Below are 18,497 nucleotides of genomic sequence, written 5' to 3' on the forward strand. Positions count from 1 at the left end.
TCCAAAGCTTTCTGTGACCTTTCCTCTTCTGTAGCTGGACTTAACATCTGTCACAGTTACACTTTGTAATTGATGGGGAAGGGCAGGGGGAAGGGGAGAGAGCAGCCCAAGGTGGCAGCCGGGGGCAGGCTCACACCAGTGGAGCTTCTCTCCCCTGCACACAGCCTGCTCCTTGCTGGCATCTTCAGGGAAGAGGGCAGGAGCGGGCAGGAGGCTGCTGAGCTGGCTGGGGACCAGATGGCAGGCACCCACCAGCTACTCCCTCAGGCCCAGGGGAACAGAGCCTGGCGGGCACGTTGCAAATCATCAAAACTCCTCCAAAGCATGATGTAAGGCTCCATCCAAAATAAAGATCTACTATCAGTCAAATAGCTCCACGGCAAGATTTCTCCTTAATACGTCCCTAACTGGATGATATTGAAGAAAACCTATAAAAATCAGCTCTCAGCACACAGTTGTCTCCTCTGCACTGAGATGAATCTATGACTGTTTTCTTCTACGCCTTCCTATCTGCAGCTGTAAATTAGCACAAACTTCTCCAAGTTCAGTCTCAGGTGTTAGTTGACTCGAACAATTGACACCCATTCTTCTTTGTTGCACCCAAATTTTGTATTGTACCATGCTGAGGTTTCCCTCCTGAATAACTCTCAAAATACGTGCAGACATTTGTCTTGCTTTTTCGTTCATCTTCACTTTTAGTTCCCTCTCTGCAGCCAAATCAGTGCCTTTAAAAGCTTTTTAGAAATTTAAAATTCTCATGTTGTCTGACAGGGAATTTGCTGAGCTTCTGTAGCGACATGGACCCATCTTCCTGCTTTTTTTAAAGGGCACACTATATCACTACCCTCTTTTTTCTCAGTCCATCTGCCAGCTAATTTGCATGCACTAGGAAAATCAACTTTTCTGTTCTCTGTACTCCTTAGCTTTCCTCCACTTTCGCATCAAGTTCTGTGACAACGAAGAAGGGCAAATCAGCTACAGAAATTTCTCTTAAAGCTTTTATGTTAACCTTCAAAACTCATGTTTGCCACTTCAAGTTTATGTGCCAAAGACATGAGAAAGCAAAAGCCAGCAGTTTGTCAAGGCATGTTCGCTAGAGATCTGGGTTCCGTTTCAGCTGTCACCATGTCGCCATATATACCTATTGATGTAACTCCTCATGTGCAGCAACAAATGGTAAATAATTCCTCTCTCAGAGCACACTTCTGCCTGAGTTGGTGTCAGTGCTTTTGATCAATAAACCATTGAGGCATCTTCCAGCAGAATATTGTTCCAACTGTTGCTCAGAACAACATGCTCCACCACAGTTTCCTTGTTTCCAATGCTATATATGAGCTTTTTACTTTTATCTCCTCTTCAAGCAGTATCTTCTCTAGGTTGCTATACAGCTACTGCACATTGTTTAAGCACATCCCTGGTTCTTGAAAAGGCTCACTAGTTCCTACTGATATAAACCAGCTTTAATCAAAGTAATAGGTCCCTACCTGTATCACTTCAAGGAAGAATTTCAGTTCTTTCTGTGGCACTGGCATCTAATAGAGCCATTTCTTCACATTAGGCTCGACACTTACTTCTTCTAACGTAATTCCCTGGGTTCACCGAGTCCTTTTGAACTTGTAGCCCCTGCATCCTCACCTCTCCCCAGCTTCTGCTGTGAATTGACCCATTTAGATGTTCTTTTCTTATGTATTTTCTCATCCCAGATATACCAGAGTTCTTGTTCTGATTTCCACTTTATTAAAAATGCAAATGCAGACAAGTATGTGCTACTGGCAATACATTTATAGATAGCTGTTTTGGCAAAGTCCTGGTGTTTTTAAAGGCACTGGGTGTGCACAACAGACAATCTGTTGTTGTTCTTCTGTTTAGATGTTTTTACACACTCTACACACACTGGGATTTTCTTTTTCCAGAAAGTTTCACGCAGATTTACATAGACAGTTGATAGCACTTCATTTGCCCAGTCTGTGGAATAGATGTCCTTACTGTCAGATTTGCAGAGTAGTGTAAGCAATACTAACTTTGCCATAAGGAACAGACTTTCCTAATATTGCCTGTAATTCAGTTTCCTGAGTCCTCATGTCAATTCTATATTTTAGGGTTTTCCCTACAAATGTGCAAATATTAACCTCTTAAGTTAGTAACACTACATGTACTTCACTGCTGTTGTTTCCTGTATTCTGACTTCTACCTCAAAGTAACATACTTACTACCTTTATTAAACCATTCTCCTTGACTTAGGCTCCTGCTATATGCACTGAATGTTATGGATGCTTTAGCTTGCCTCTGCAACACACTGTGAAAACTGAGGCTTGCGTTTTGCACGGTTTTTCCCGTGCTGTACCGTGCTTTATTGGTGCCTGATTAAGCCCTTGGTGCATGCTTTTCTTCTGATGGTGTATCCAGCTGAATAAAATTCTAAATTATAAATTCACACACAAATAAAAATCCAAGTATTGAGAAGACTGAAAATATTTGTGGATTTGTAAAGAATTTGGCAGCAGTTTTAGGTGGAAAATAAATTATCAGTCTACAAACCCTAGAACACTGGCCAACATCTGACTAGGCAATATTTTTAATGCTACCTTTCATTTCCAAATGCTGGATTATGTTATGTTACACAGTGATGTTAGACAAATTGTGAATGTCACAGTCAACTAGCAAAAAAGTCAGGGCTATTCCCTTCACTGAATTTAATTCCCACATACGAAGAATTCCCCTCCCGCATTGCTGGCGCAGCACTCTTCACAGCTTTGCTATAACGTCGCTTTCACTGTGGCACCTTTCATCTGAAGATATCAAAGCAAGCTACAGACACATGCTAATAACAGACTGTTCTTAGAATACTTACGAGGTAAGAAATTACTATAACGTCCAATTTGTTGATGGGAAAACTGAATTAGAAATGTATTAAATTGAGTTAGAAATTGAGTAGAGGTCACAGACATTGGACTTAACCCCCAAACACCTGGCTCCCAGCCCTGTGCGTTACTCACTGATAATGCAGGCACAGATCTCAACAAAGGTCTCCGACTCAACTTAGTGTTTTTGCAGGTGATGCTGATACAACCGCAGGTAGGCTAGATGAAGGTGTTACTCCCACGCCCCAGTACAACTCATTATATTACACTGCTACCCTTATTACAAGAAAGTTGTGTCATTAAAGCTAATCCTACAGGGCCCCACGGGAGCGTGTGACCAGAATGAAAGCAGCAGGGCACAGTTCACAACCCACCAGAGAAGCACTTTACCACAGCTTGCTTTCAGAAGTAAAAGCCTCGTTTTAAATAAAACAAAAACTTTTACTTTGATAAAAGCTGGCTGCTTCAAAAAGATACTCTGTTCTCAAGTCTCCCCAGCTAAATGCCACCACAGCTGTAAGGGCCAACCACGTGTGCAGTCAGGCTGGGAATTATCCACACAAATAAAGAGCACAGCTTGAAACATTGACTTTCTCCTGATCAAAAGGGTCTGGGAGACAACTGGACAGTTTGGATCAGGCAGAGGATAGGGCTTTTATTATTTTCAAAGAGCACCCCAGTAAATGGAGTAGCCAATGTGGCCCTGGTGGCAGTGATACTTTTAACACACTCCTCCATCCTACACAAGTTACTTAAAAGCTTTGCTTTGGGTCTGTTTGGGGTTTGGTTTTTTTCCATTTTTCTTTTTGTTGAAGAACCTCTGTAGGGAAAACCTGAAATACAATCAATCCTTTCACCAGCTTTTTTAATAGCATTCCCTAAGCTGTCTCCCCCACATACCAAATAATAAAACACAAACATTACCAAAGAAACCTTGTCACATCAAAAATGTCTTCATTATACCCATATTAAGGAAATATGTGCTTTAATTCTATTAAAGGAGAATTTTTCTTTTCCTGTGTTCTCATATTCATTTTCTTCATATGCTTCAGTCTGAAGTGAAAAAAGAATACAGAAAAATCCCTTTCCACCCTGTTTTTACTCAGTTTCATTCACTAGTTGTTTTCAAGTACATATGCTGAAATGAAAGATTTAACATGAAAAAATTATTCATGAAAAAATTTTAAATCATGAAATATTCACACGATTTCACTTTATAAAACTGTTTTTTTTTAAACAAAACCTAAAGGATTTAAGTCACAAAATAAGGCAGAATATTCTTCAAAAAGATGTTTCTCTTTTAACAGCCATATATCCCAGTCTAAACAGAAAACAATCTGACATGGAGGTATGTGACAGCTAAGCCATGTATTCCAAATAAATATATTCCATCAACTTTATGAATTTGGCAGTTTGTTTTAATCCTAAACAGAAGTACTGCAGCAATAACAGCAATGGTTTTGGTCTTCATTTCTTACACATCAATCCAGAAGCACATAGAGTTCCAACTTGCTCAGCAACTGTTGTCTATATTCTTATCTTATAATTGCATATATGATAAAATATCTTCACTAATATTGTAACAACATAATGGGATGGACATCTGTTATTTAGAACCAAAAAAGAATCAGAGATCTTTAGTCCTCCTATCTCAAACCAGTTTGATTTTCAGAGTTGTGGTGTTTTGATTGCAATCAATTTGCAGAAGAAAAATTTATACAACCAAAATACAGTAGCACCACTTGATCAACAGATGAAACAATACGGTAGAATAAAATTAGATTGAAACTGTAAAAAATATATCCTCCTTGGTGGTATATTTTAGTTTTTAAATATCAGGCGCAAATTACAAAGGTATTATTTTCTTAACAGATCTGAGAGGATTACCTGTAAGAATTGTGATGAAATTAATATTTTGTAATTGTTTTACCTGAATATAAAGCTATAAAACATCATTGTCACTGCAGGCTTACCTGCTTTGTCTGCAAAGTTCAATGAGTGTCTGGGTGTGTAATAAATCTCCAACCTGTTGCCGATACTGGAAACCTACAGAGCAATAAGAGCCATTGGCTGTACTAGAGATTTCTGGAATAATACCTGCAACCTTATGACTAAAAGCTGATAGGGATCTAACTTCATTGAAGCAAACAACAAGACTCCCCTTTGACCTGGGCAGCAGCTGGATCGATTCCTCTGTTGCATTATCTGGCATTTCGTAACAGCAGTAGGATTCTGAATCTTGTTAAAATACATGGCTTCAAACTACCAACTTCCAGTAAAGCATTAATTCAAATATTCATGAAGCCCAAGATCACTCACTTAAAAAAAAAAAAGACCTATGAAGCACATTCTATGAAAGTATTTGTGCATTCATATTTTTTAATTTTTAAAAGGTTTCTTTTCCCCCACTGTAAAGCTTATTCCCCCAAGGCACCAGCTGAAAAGGGGTAGAGTAGTAGATGAAACAACTCTGAACTCTTCTCCTTTATCTAAGGTGATCAAAATCAAAAAGTTACTGTGCCTGTGGTGTAAGGAAGAGTGTTTTAATGACTATGAAATTTCTCACTGGCATGTTGTTTGAAGGCTGTTTCTGAAATGAATCCTCCTCATCTGAAGCCTGAAAAACTCATTGCTTGATGGGATAGGCCTGAAGACAAAACACTAATGAAATTTATGTTCATATTTTGAAGGCCCAGATCCATATCCTAAAGAGTTTGAAGCCATGTTTCTTTTTTCAGAAAAAAACTCTTTCTTTTACTTGCTCTTCCATCAAATACCATCATAGCCTATATATTCAGAATTTAAGGGATGAGACAGGAAGAGGGATTTTTTTTTTTTTGTTTAAACACCACTATGCAATACTTACAGATTAAATCATGGAAAAAACATTCCAGAGGAAGATTACAATCTAATGCAGATGGGAAAAGCAGCACAGCCAGGCAGGGTGAGGAATGTTATCAGAAACGCCTATTTGTATCTTATGGTCCAGAGTACAAAAGTAGAAACACGTTTCCTCTAAACACGCAGAAATAGGAATTCTTTCTGAGATACGATAAAGCTGGAAGACTCCACCAAACAAGAAGAAACCATTTTTGAGCAAATCAAGGCCAGATTTTCCAAGCAAAGTGTCCAGCCCTGAATGCCCGAGAGGTTAAATGCAAAACCTTTGGGAAGAGATATGAGAAGAGAGACATAAGGACTCACACAGGCAGGGGACTGGACTAAAACACAGTGCTCAGAATTTGGTAACAGAATGGAAACAGTGGTAACGAAGAGAGACATACGATATGAAGGCAACAATTAAGAGCAGGCATGATAGAATAGGAATTCGGGGAAGATAAGAGGAACACAAAGTGCTTTGTTTTGCCCAGTTGAATTTGATGGAGTCACAAGGCATCCGGCGTGATTTACTAACAGGCCACTGAAGGCACTTGAATCTCAAAATCTCTCTCCCAGTTTGTTATGAAATAATAGCTGGCATTAAACAATGAACAGTGCTCACATGTTTCTAATTAAATGTATGGATGGCACTCTCTAATCTAGTTATACATATTCTACTCTACATAAAGCTTTGATAGACACTGACCTGTAATACAGGAATATTGCAAACAGACGCATGCCCTGAGAAATTCTCCAGGCAGGCATAACCTGTAAACGCCACGCATAGCAGAAAACATTGTTTTATAACTGGGTGTGTCAGCCTCATGGTGTGATGAGTTGATATGTTCAAAATATTGAAATACTGCAACATTTCTTTCCTTTGCACATTTCCTTCAACACATTCACACCAATGTGAGCTAATCAGCCACAGATCTTCAACTGGCACATATCGGCATAAATTTATCAACCTCAAGCCACTGCCTGAAGACCATTTTTCAGCTCCGTACAGTCTCCCACCCTACTTACCACTTGCTGAAGAGCAGGGATAAAGTATCACCTTCTCATACAGCGACAGTTTCTGTTTGCCCTCTAATTAAGTCCTTATGGGCATTTTAACATGCAGGTAGTGCTAATTATTACACAAAGCACTTCCGATGGTGTTATGCACACAATATTCCTTATGACATTGGCAAATGTCTCTCTCTGCTCCCCCCTTACCAATAGGAAAGGGTAAGAATTAAGCATAGAGCAATGTCTTGGCTATAAATGAAGTCTAAACTAGCAGCAGGTGAGACTGGAAGCCAGAAATACCTAGTTCCTTGGTCCTGTCCACACAACAGACCATGTCACCTCAGGGAAAAGCAAAGTTTTATCTTAATGCATTAAGTAAAGGCTGTCTAGTTCATTACCTTGGTGAAAACTTGTAGGGAAAACCAGTACTGATTTGCCATACTAAGCAATATCTTTGTGCAAAATTCACAATTGCTAGCGTTTCCCTTAGCTTTCAGTCCCCAGTTTCTATGAGGGTTTCTTTCTCCAGATAAATATTGACAGTTCTTGGCTGATTGTTTGGATTGCAGCAGTACATTCTAGCTGCAGGATTTAGGCTGGAGTCTATTTCAGGGGTGTGCATCCCTAAAACTAGTAACAAAGTTTGGCCCTGGGAATAAACACACTTCTGAGCATAAAAAACCTGCCAGATTTTGTTTGACTCTGAGTATATTAGATAAAATTGTGAGTTCATACTAAACCTACCTCCTCTGCCCACAAGCTAGAAGACAACTGAAACAGTTTTAACAGTTCTGGGAGCATGACGTGGCCTGTTGAGTACAGGCAAGCTGAGAAGGCACATTTTGTTGCCGGCTGAACAACCTGAAAAGAACTACTTCTCACCATCAGAGCACTGAGTTGCAAGGCCTGAACAGGAGGGAGCTTAGACAGCTTCTCGTTAAGCTTCTGAGATCAGCTTCAGGGTCTGGAGGAGGACTCACTATTCTTCACTACTTTTATTTCTCTCTAACTATTTTTATTTCAAAATAAGGGGATGTAATTCATCCTCATCATAAAGAGTGCCATTTCAAAGCTAAGGAAAAGAACAGACCCCTTTTGAAACATGCTCTGCACATTTCCTCACCGGCCAGCTGACACTACGTGAGCAGTGAAGACCTTCTAGCTCAGACCTAAGGAGAAAAGCAGAGCCCCTGAGGGCCTGCAGAGCAGCTGGGACCTGGGGGGGAGGGACTGCCTCCCCCACCCCTGCTGCAGAGCACAGCAGACCAAGAAAGGCATCAGTGCATAGACTGAAACCTGCTCTGTCCCTATTCACTGCTTGTAGCATGTCACTGGGCTTTTTACTTTGAAAAAAAAACCAAAGCCCAAAGCACAAGTATTGCATGGAAGGAAATTACATAATTGTAATTATGTGTAAAAATCAAGGTAGACTAATCATTTCAAATTTGTCCGAGACAAATGGTCACCACAAATTAGGGCTACATTACAGCATGGGGATACAGAATTCAGACCAAAGAGATGGGACAGAAGAGTTTCTATTTTCTAGGAGGTCTTTGTAGCCTTTTCGGTGGAGCAAATATCAACAGCAAGCCACGGTGCAGGTGAGGCAGGAGCAGCTAGCCAGGGGGGGCTGTGGGCAGCTCAGGTGATGGGGTTAGTGCAGGCATGGATGAGACCTTGCTGCCCAGCATAGCAGGCAACAGGGCTCTGGGGTCCCACAGTCACTACCTGTGAGTAAGGAGATGTCACAGGACATTAGAAGTATCTGCTCAAGAGGTCGTCAGAGATGAGGACTTCAAACGAGTGTTGGTACATTCTGGGAAGGGAGTGCTTGCTTATTCCCTGGTGTCCTGCTACCTTGCTGCTGTTCTTTTTTCCCTCTAACCAAGTACTGCTTCATGAATCATTTGACTTATTATTTATGAGTGGCACTGGGCAAAGTTTAATATTTTGTGGCTTTCATGCAAGGAGACAAACCAGTGTTCACAGGTGGCCCTGGTAGCTACCAATGCCAAATCCACCTGCTTCCAGCAGTTCCCAGCACCAGTCCCAGCCATATGAGTACTCAAAAAAACCCAGAGGCAGCTCCGTTATCAACACCCAGGACCAAACTTCCTCAGAAGACAACTTCTACGAATTTCAATGGGTTTCCTTGGCTCTCTCGGCTTTGCTTCTTTCAGTATTTGTTAACTAGCATGCTGAGTACTTGACATCGGCATGTTTATCCTCTTATACAACTGTTCAACACCTATGACCTTTTTCTAGTCGTGTATCTATAGTACAGCTATAAAAACTCCTTGTTAATCTCAGTCATTGTTTGAAATAATTAACTAGAAATAAATCTAGAATACAAATCACAATTCAAATCCTATGTATAGCAAACCCAATTATTTTACAGTATGTGGCATTTATATTTCAGGTGATATTAGAGTAGTTTATGCATTCGCTATAGTCAACTAATTTTTTCTTAGTATACTCAATTGTAAAACAAGCATTTCTGATTAAATGACCTCAGCTACCTACAGCTCTCATGGGCTAAGTATAAAGGAATACAGTGATCACTCAGAGGCTCAGTAGGATTTTAATTACATTTTTGGTACATTTGTCTGGATTCCTTTCTTGTGTAAATCAAATGAATTTAGGGACATGCTTTTATATGACAACAAGTTTCTATTTAGGATGCTGTAAAATTCCTCCAGTACTTTTGCTTTGGAGAATCTTAAAAATCACTAAAGATTGTGATATTGTGATGTATAGATTAACATCTTTAAAATGTACGTCATTATGAGTATTGCCTCTTAACAACTATATTTTATGACAGAAGGTATATTCAGTAAATGGAGTAAATATTCATTCTTACCACAAGACTGCTGTCCAGAGAAAGTCTTTTCCCAATTTCCCTTTTTTGTAGCTGTCTTTTTCTCTCCATAGCTGAGGTTATTTGTTTTTCTTTTGATCAACTAGAAAAGTCAGACTGTTTCCAGAGTCACTGAAAAAAAAATAATAATTAAGTGCACATTTCAATATCCTACTTAGCAGTTTCTGTCTTTTCATCATTAACTTTGCAATAACCCAGCAGCTAATGACTTTGTGCCTATAGTAGGCTGTGTTCCAGGAACAAATTTTCTGTGCCAAAAAAGCTAAACTCTCCAGACAGAAATATTTCCAATATGTTTGGGTCACTTTTCAAATTTAAAATAAATAAATAAATGAAAATCTGCTACTACTGTCTTTACCAATACACCCCATGTTCACACAGTCTCTTTTGGACTGGGCTTGCAGCAGGATTTGCAGAGCCAATGAGTTACCTGGGGCTGGGGAGGGGGAGGCAGGGAGGGAAACAGTTCTGTTCACATTAATTGCACTCCTCAGCAAGCCCTGCTTGCTTGTTGGCACATCTGCGCTGCTACTATGATGTACAAATTTTGGACTTAATCCTGGAGAGTTCTAAAAGCTTTCAACTCCCATTATCCTTAATGAGAGATTAATGCCCTCAGCACTTTCCTTAAGTTTTTAAGGTCAAAGATTCTGCTGTGATAATCAGACAGTCCCACTGCCTGTACAGAGCGGCTGGGCAACTTCACCCCATAAAGCTAGCAGAGACGGAATTAGTCTTTTCAGTTTTGTAGGGTTTGGTTATTCCTGGCTGGTGGTTTCTACTAAAACCAAGCTGCAGGTACAAGTAACAGCTACCAGCACACTCTTTTCCTAAATGTTCCTGATATGTGTATTTTAAAGTTTTAGTTTGCATTTTAAGGTAATATTTATTGTGTGTGATTCAGGAACATGGGCAAAGCTAATGAATTTATTCAGGATTTACAGAAAGCAGCAGAACAGTAACAGAAATCAGAATCTAGTCTAAGTTAAGGTAGACAGATACACTCATAGATACAGAGCCAAATACAGGAATTTTCTCCTGCATCTCATAGTGACTGCATTTACTGTATCGCAGGGCAACATCCCGTATCTCTGAATCCGGGCTAACTCCCATTAAGGACAAAAAGCTTTCACTACAAGAATTTGTCCCCATTTTTTAGGCAAGATTTGATGTGGAAGCCTATTTAGAAACATAACTCTAGTAAGATTGAGATATTCATACAGTGCTACTTAATGCTAAACCTAGATACATCACACTTCACTGAAAAACAAAGACAAATCTGTCTGTTTCTGATCCTTGTTTACTTAATGTGAACAGCACCTTCAGTCACAGCCAGGTGATGCACAAATACCACTGGGCTTGGCTGTAGGGTAACACAGCTGGCATTCCCAAACGAAGCCTTGCATGTGCCCTCCAGATATATTTGCATGCCTATGGATAGACCTGACTTCTCATGCACCTGTGAACACTCCCATCTGTTGCTGGGGCGATACGAAGCAGATAAAACCACGGCAACTCTTTCCTCAGGTTGTCCCCAGTGCTCTGCCAGGAGGGCACGCAGGAGCCTGAACGTGAGCCAAGCACAGGCTGCCCACAAGGGGAGCGGGATGCCCCAGGCTGAGCCTCTGAAACCAGCTGGAATTTAGAGGGCTCCCAGAGGCACACACTGGGATCATCAGGTACAATGTGGGCATCACAGCCGGGACTGCTCTTGAAAAATACTTCCCACGGGGAAACTGTAATTGGCCCAGCTATCAAGCCATGCAGTGGAAATTCAGCCTTCTATTAAACACCACCTGGTATCTCCTATACTTGTTTTGTACTTCTGGTTTACACTTAGGCAAGACCACAATTCATGCCATTTTCTCCAAAATGGATAAAAATTAGCCTCTATACACATCTAAAGAACACATACAATAAGAACATATACACACAATAGTAGGAAAATCTTAGTTATTGCATTGTGATCATTCCTGCCTTGTGGCTTTTTTCCAGGTTTACCTGTAAGCCCTTGCTTCTTTTTTATAGCTACCGATCCAAAAGCTACACACACTATTTAATTCAGCTAATAAGGAATCTGAATAGTGTGCTATCGCATCATTATCATTGTTTCCTGATTAGCTATCATGTCTCAAAAGAAATACCACCATAGATTTGAACAAACACAGAGGAAAGGTATTACACTGTTCTTGTGATTATGCCAGAAATTAGCAAAAGAAAGACCTTATGTAATCTTTATATCATTCTTCTGTGCATTTATCATGCCTGGAGAGCATGACTTCCACCAAGGGAGTCTTTATTGATCAGTGAACACAGAACCACTTAGGAGCGAGCAAGTGAGACTACAGTTGGAGCCAATTATCCCCATAGAAGGTCAAGTATTTAATATGAACAAATACCTGAAGTTTCTGTCTGCAGGTATTTGGTGGATGCACTCCAGATTCCAGTTTAGAAGTAAAAGGAGAAAGGATTATTATTAATTATTCCTACAGCTTAAATGCTATGCTGCCTTGGGCACTTCAAGCAGCGGATTTACTGTAGCCCTACCTAGCACAGTACGTGGCCCTACTCATGTACTGTTGAAGCAGCTTCAGATTTGCAGACTCCACTCCTTCCCCCCTACACGCCACGGAAACCAAAATCTCTGGGCATGTTACCATTAGCAAGCTGTCACAAATCTCTCCTGAAGAGTTAACAACCTACGGCTGAACCCACTTGGAAAACCCAGTTTTGAATCAAAGGTGATTATAACACAAGACAATTCAATACATCACCTGTTCCTACATACGCTGGTGCCTCAAAGCACCCAACTCGGGAAGCCTTTAAAGAAAACGAATCATCAGAGTGAAGTACTTAACAAAAAGAGAACAAGTTTCCATCTTGGAATGGTCATTTTTGTGCATAGTACTGCTTGTCACAGAGAAAAAATGACCCTCCCAGGTAAATCTCTCTTCTTCTGAGACCCACCAAAAGACTAACAACAATTCAAAACAGAGCTAACACATCCACTGGGAAACTCAGCGGAGGAGAATGCTCATCCAGATGGAACAGTCTTGAAATGCAAAAGCACTGAGAACCAGTTTGCCCAATCATCAGAAATACTATTCTTGTGTTACCAAGAGAACAGACTAGAAATTTATTCGCCTTCCCTGACCACTTTGCTTGTCGATATCTTTACAGCAGAGACCCCAGTGATCAGCATTCAGACTCTGACTGTCCCATTTAGCTCGGCTGAACTGTGAACTATTGCAAAGTCACTTCTGATTTATGGTGTCTTCACTGATAATACACTCACATATGCACGTTGCTAAATCTTTAGGGGCACATCTTACAGTTCTTTGTGCTGCAGGAAATTTTTTCACTGTAGGACTCTTCTCTAAGGGACTATTGAGTTCATCTATGTTGAGCACATTGGGGAAGGCACTGAAGTTAGAGGCACTCGGTGATTAAGCTTGTATCCTCGAGAAGTATATGGGGATCAGTCTATCAGAATGCAGGTCCCAGATGTTTGCCTACTGGCTTCTCAGTTTTGCATTGAGCTCAGGAAGAAGGTTTTGTATGGACACAGAAAAAGCTCTCAGGGGAAGACCTAAGTGGGATCTTGCTAAAATACGGTATATCCTCACTGTTCATAAAGCCAGCAAGCCAGAGGCATCAGCTTGATTATATATCCTAAAGTGCAGTATTTTTAGTACTCAATACAAGAATGTTCATTACTTCGGGAGACGGCTCTAAAACTATGCCCTGGAGAAATGGTGTGATTAACATAGAAAAGCACTCTCTAAAATCTATGCAAGAAATTTCCTGGATTATACTACCTTCTTCATTTCTAGTAGTTACAAAGGATGATTGATGTATATTGCTTTAGCTGATGAACACGTATAACATTATATTCCTTAGATAAGCATCCAAGATATTTTCAGACAGTTTGAAACTGCAGTTACATTTCAACAGAGCTATGCCAACATATGCCAGCTGGGAACTAGCACACAGTATATCTCTTTGGTAACTGGAAAGGGACTGTAATTATTTTTCTGTCTCTTACAAATGAGTATAAATTTAGCAGTTATGACACATGACAAAAATGACAGCTCTGCAAACTAGTGTCCTTTTGTTTAAATTCAGGATAGATGTAATGCAGCCTCCCCACCCTGTGCTTTGCACACCTTAACGCTGCCAGCAGGCAAAACACCCGTAGGGCAGCAAGGTACTCCCCCTCTGCAGGCTGCTTGTCTTTCTGAGGTGTTAACAACAGGACAGGTTTTATGATGTGGACATCCCACTACTGGGTAATGGAATGGGGCCAAAGTTACACAGCGACTACCTTTTTTCTACCCTGATAGCCCTGCCATACTTTAAGATGGAAAGGGAATAAGCAGAACTGATATTATCCCTCAGCAATGAAAGAAGGAAAATACTATCAGTAGCATAGGTCAGGAAGCAGCTATGAGAAAGTAAAGATTGTCATCAATACAAATGTTAGTTAGAATGAACAGGTGATGTAAAAATGACAGATTTTTTTTATCTCCTTACCAATCTCCGGAGTGATTCAGTTTCCTAAGAACTTAATCGAATTTAACTGAATCTGTCATTGTCCAGCTGTGGTTTTTTGCTGGCTCTGGTGCTAACACAAGTGTGTGTATGCTTCCTTTTGTTGTGGTCTTTGTAGGAAAAGGGGTAAATAAGTATGGTACAGTTTGTCTGGGCCTTTTCAGAACTGGAAGGAAAAAAAAAGATTCCAGAATTAAGAATTCATGTGTATTCAACAGATCATAGATTGTTCAGGTCTATAAAATCACTACATTTATCTTCCCAGGTATAGACCAGCCACAAACACTAGTTTGAGTATTTCCCTTTGGTGGTTTTCTTTTAAATGGTAGAGTGTTCAAAGCGTCAGAGCAGTAACAGCAAAAAAACCCACCTTCACAAAAGATGAGAAAATTCTGCCTAGTAATTAAAAAGTGATCCATGAAAATGGTTTCATTACCACAATCCTATCTCTCCCCATCGCGCTACTTAACCTGCTCATGATTTCAAGTGATAAAGTGGAAAAATAATTCCAAAATTCTCTTTTGAGATGATGTTTCAAACTTCAGCACTTGGGAAACAGAGCACTACAGCGACATCGGCATTTCTGCAACCTGAAACTTAGCTAAATGGTTTTTGGTTTTGCCCATAATGTATTTCATAGCAATGCCATAAGCAGGGCATGCCTGCCTAATACCCAGTACTCCCAGGTATTTGCTTAGGCTGGTCAGCAGTTTGTTAGCACTAACGTATATGCTGCACATTCACACCCACTGGATTAGGTTGCTATTTGGATAAGCAAGCCACATTTCTGTGGAGAGGGAAGGAGAATGTGCCATGTGCCAGCATTAATGAGTTAATTAAATTAGAAAAATTCCAATGCAGGAACCTAAAATGCTTAGATAAGTAGAATACTATGGGACTTACAAGGCAGCAAACGCAGCACTGCTGTAGCATTCTGCCTACATGTCTAGATATTCTGACTGGCTTTGGGAAATTATGTTAAAAAAATATGTCAGGTCAGTCAGAAAATATCTAGATAGAAAGAGATTCCTTCCTAGTTCTCTTTTGTTTTCCTGAGGGATAATTGATTTTGATTCACCTCAAATTTCTTACAACCCCTCAAGCTGTTCCAAAAGATATTGGAACTGTAGAGGCACCACACTGAGCCAGCCATGCCTTGCAAGTTCTTTTGGGACCCAAAACACTCTCTGTTCAATGGTCCTTTAGCTCTGGTTGAAAACTGTCCAGTGGTCACCCACAAGGCCAGGGTAAAGTAGCCCCAAGGAAGTACAGGAAGGACCAGAGCTAGACAAGGAACCTTCTCATCTTTGTTGTGATTTTAATTAATCACAGTGACACTGACACACAGCAGTTTACAAAGAAACTGAGGAGGGTTGACTAACTTGAGAGTAAAATGCTGAGAATCTCTCCTGCTTTCACCTCACCCCTTGAAAGGGAAGCAGTAGAGCACATAGGATAGTCTCATGCAATTTTTGACTGGTGATCACTTGCAGCATAGGACAGACTTTTAGTACAATGTTCTAGAAACACAGCATTTAAAATAAAGCATCTCAGCTACTAAATGCAACCCTTGTTTCAACCACAGTTTTCAAAATACATTTATGCTTTCTTCGTGCAAGATAATCTTCCATTTATTCAGCAAACTAAATAACCAGTAAAGCTTTCTATAGCATTGCTTCTAGGATTTAAACAAGTTAAGATTAAGGGCTTAAATCTAGCAAACCTATCAGTGTGTTCAAAATAATACCAGGAATTTCAATAAATCAGAAAATAAAGAATACGGCATTAAAGATGTTATTACTACGACAGCTGTCAAGATGAATTGCATGAGAAGCATTTAAAAGATTTATATCTCAGTATCTCACCAGGTTAATTAAAAGGATGCATGCATTCATTTAAGAGGATAAGGTGGGTTGCAGTGACATAAAATGAGAGGGCATAAGATTACGTTCTTTCAGCACTAACAAGAACGGGCTGAACCAATATAATTTCCGTATTCTGTAATAAGCATGATTCATCCACTGCCATTTTCAGCTCTCATTTTCTTTCAGGGGAAAAAAAAAAAAAAAAGGCTATGAACATTTATAGACTAACATAATCAAAGCTTTAACCTTTTCAGCATTTTCTGTTTGGACTGGCTGTCCATTTTTATCATGGGGTTTCAGGGCCATGCTGCAGGGAGGAGAAGAATCGCCAGTAAATTACACCAAAGAATGCTGGAAAGGTCAAAGGATTACCCTCCCCTGTTTGCTTTTTATGGGACATACGAAGCATTCATACCATGCAATAAAATTATTGAGACAAAAATGATGAAAGATAAGCAGACAGAAAGCATGAATCTGTTGTCAGGACAGCATGGAAGAACAGGATATATTACAGTGTTATCATCAATAAAAAACAGATTATGACAATGGTGTTTGTGTATCCTTAGCTCCTGCACTGAAATAAAAACCTTCTGAATGTTTTAAGAACTGTATCTGAGAAAGAGATAGTCAAGCAAGACTGAGGCTATTCAGGCTGAAGAAAACATTAGATCCAAAGCTCCCATTCCTTGGGTGAATTTCTAATGTTATTTTTTTACTAGATACTGTTATAAATTAGGTGATATAGGTTATATATATATATGGTAAAGATATATTCCCTTAGCCATTGAGCCTCTTTCAGCGATGTTTTGCAACCTAGGCTGTTAATCTGCAAAAGGCATGCTCTGAACACAGCAACAGCATCAGCTGCCTCTGGGGTCTTCAACACACATTTGTCTCCCTTGGGAGCCACAGCCAAGCTTAGGTCAGGAATGGGCAGTTCCAGGCACCCAGAGAAGCTGAACTCCAGGACCTGAGGAAATTTCACTGTTACTATTCACAGACCTAAAAGGTCATGTAGAGATTTTGAGGGTCAAAAATAAACATCCCATTTATATCCCAACAGACGCCTCTGGCATCAAATGGATGCAACTTCTGTAACCTAGTACGTCGTTATTAGAGCTAGTTGTTTCTCATGGTAAAAAGACTGGCTGGCAGGAGACAAACAGCAATCTCATTAGGTTTCAAACACTGAATTATAAATCTTCATCAGAGGCAGTGGCATCTAGTTTAGGAGGACATTAAAGATAACATACCAATTTCATATGTATTCAACTAATATGTTGCAATGTTCAGAAAAATGCATGCAATTAAATCCAACATCTGAATCTGACAGACAGCTAAATGTGGGATGGATTTAAAATACACAGTCAAGTTCCTATGATTTGCTCCGTTTGATTTGTGTTTTCTTTTAATTTTTGTTTCATTAATGTAAATCAAGGCACTACTCAAGAAAATCCAAGAATTTCAAATGTACATGTAAGACCTGCATCAGGGTCTCTGTTGTAAGCAATGGTGGATTGCCAACTCAATTTTTGAAACTATGAGCTTGTGAAATGTGCCTAAAGAAGCCTTCTTCTCTGAGACAGATGCATTTATTTCAGTCTGCATCTCTTCTGCCTGCCCATCTGTCCTAATCATAGTCCAGAGGGACCACTAAAAATCATCAGTTCTTTGTGCACACTCCTCCTCTTCCACCTGCACTGCCAAAAGGGATGATGGCCGCAAGGGTCACAGGATGGCTCGGTGATCTGAATGCAAGCCCATCAGACACTGGAGACTGAATATACTTTGGAGGTTTTGTCACTATCACCTCTCTTGTTTCTCATTCACTCATTCTGTAGTTTGTGCACAAAAAACATATTTTGCTACAGACATTTTTGGTGAACAAAAGCAGTTCTGTGAGATGAAGTGTCCCAAATGAATGCTACTTGGTTTGGTCTTCCCTGGCAGCAGAGATGAAAGGAATGGAAGTTGCATTTATTTACTGATGTATGCCAGCTTATACATATGAGGAATTATTAAAATCATGTTAACTTAGTGATAGTGTACAGACATCTGGTTTTACTCCACAGAGCACTGGGTGACTCTTCAAAATGTTCACGTGGCTCAAAAGAAATGTCCCAATATAAAAAAAAAAGTATTGTAAAAATATTTCCTCAGTTACTAGTAACATCTTCAGCACCCAGCTCAGCACAACCTCCTTAGATAACCAAAGTCGTTCACATCAGAGGGAATATTTCAATGTTTAGACTGCAGAATTTGCTTCTAACGCATGTGGGACTTTGTGGGTTGTAACATGGTGTCTCACATTTCACCTTGCTGTACAGATACTCCCAGTGGGCCAGGGCCTATCCTTACATTACAGGCAGTAACTTTATAGTGAAGGTATTAGTTACAAGAACAGCCTGGAAAAGAAGCTGAATCAAGCTTGTAATCTCTTTCTGTCCTATA

General features: G+C 39.9%; 1 long non-coding RNA gene across 1 annotated transcript in view; it reads right to left on the reverse strand.

Moving 5' to 3' along the window:
• The window catches only part of LOC129736627 (uncharacterized), a 126,561-nt gene that overhangs the window by 96,933 nt on the left and 11,131 nt on the right, over positions 1-18,497 (reverse strand). The window contains exon 2 of the long non-coding RNA XR_008733528.1: positions 9,613-9,741. This is a non-coding gene — a long non-coding RNA (uncharacterized LOC129736627). The remainder of the gene's footprint in view (positions 1-9,612; positions 9,742-18,497) is intronic.

The sequence above is a fragment of the Falco cherrug genome, chromosome 8 (genome assembly GCF_023634085.1).
Source record: "Falco cherrug isolate bFalChe1 chromosome 8, bFalChe1.pri, whole genome shotgun sequence".
Taxonomy (NCBI): domain Eukaryota; kingdom Metazoa; phylum Chordata; class Aves; order Falconiformes; family Falconidae; genus Falco; species Falco cherrug.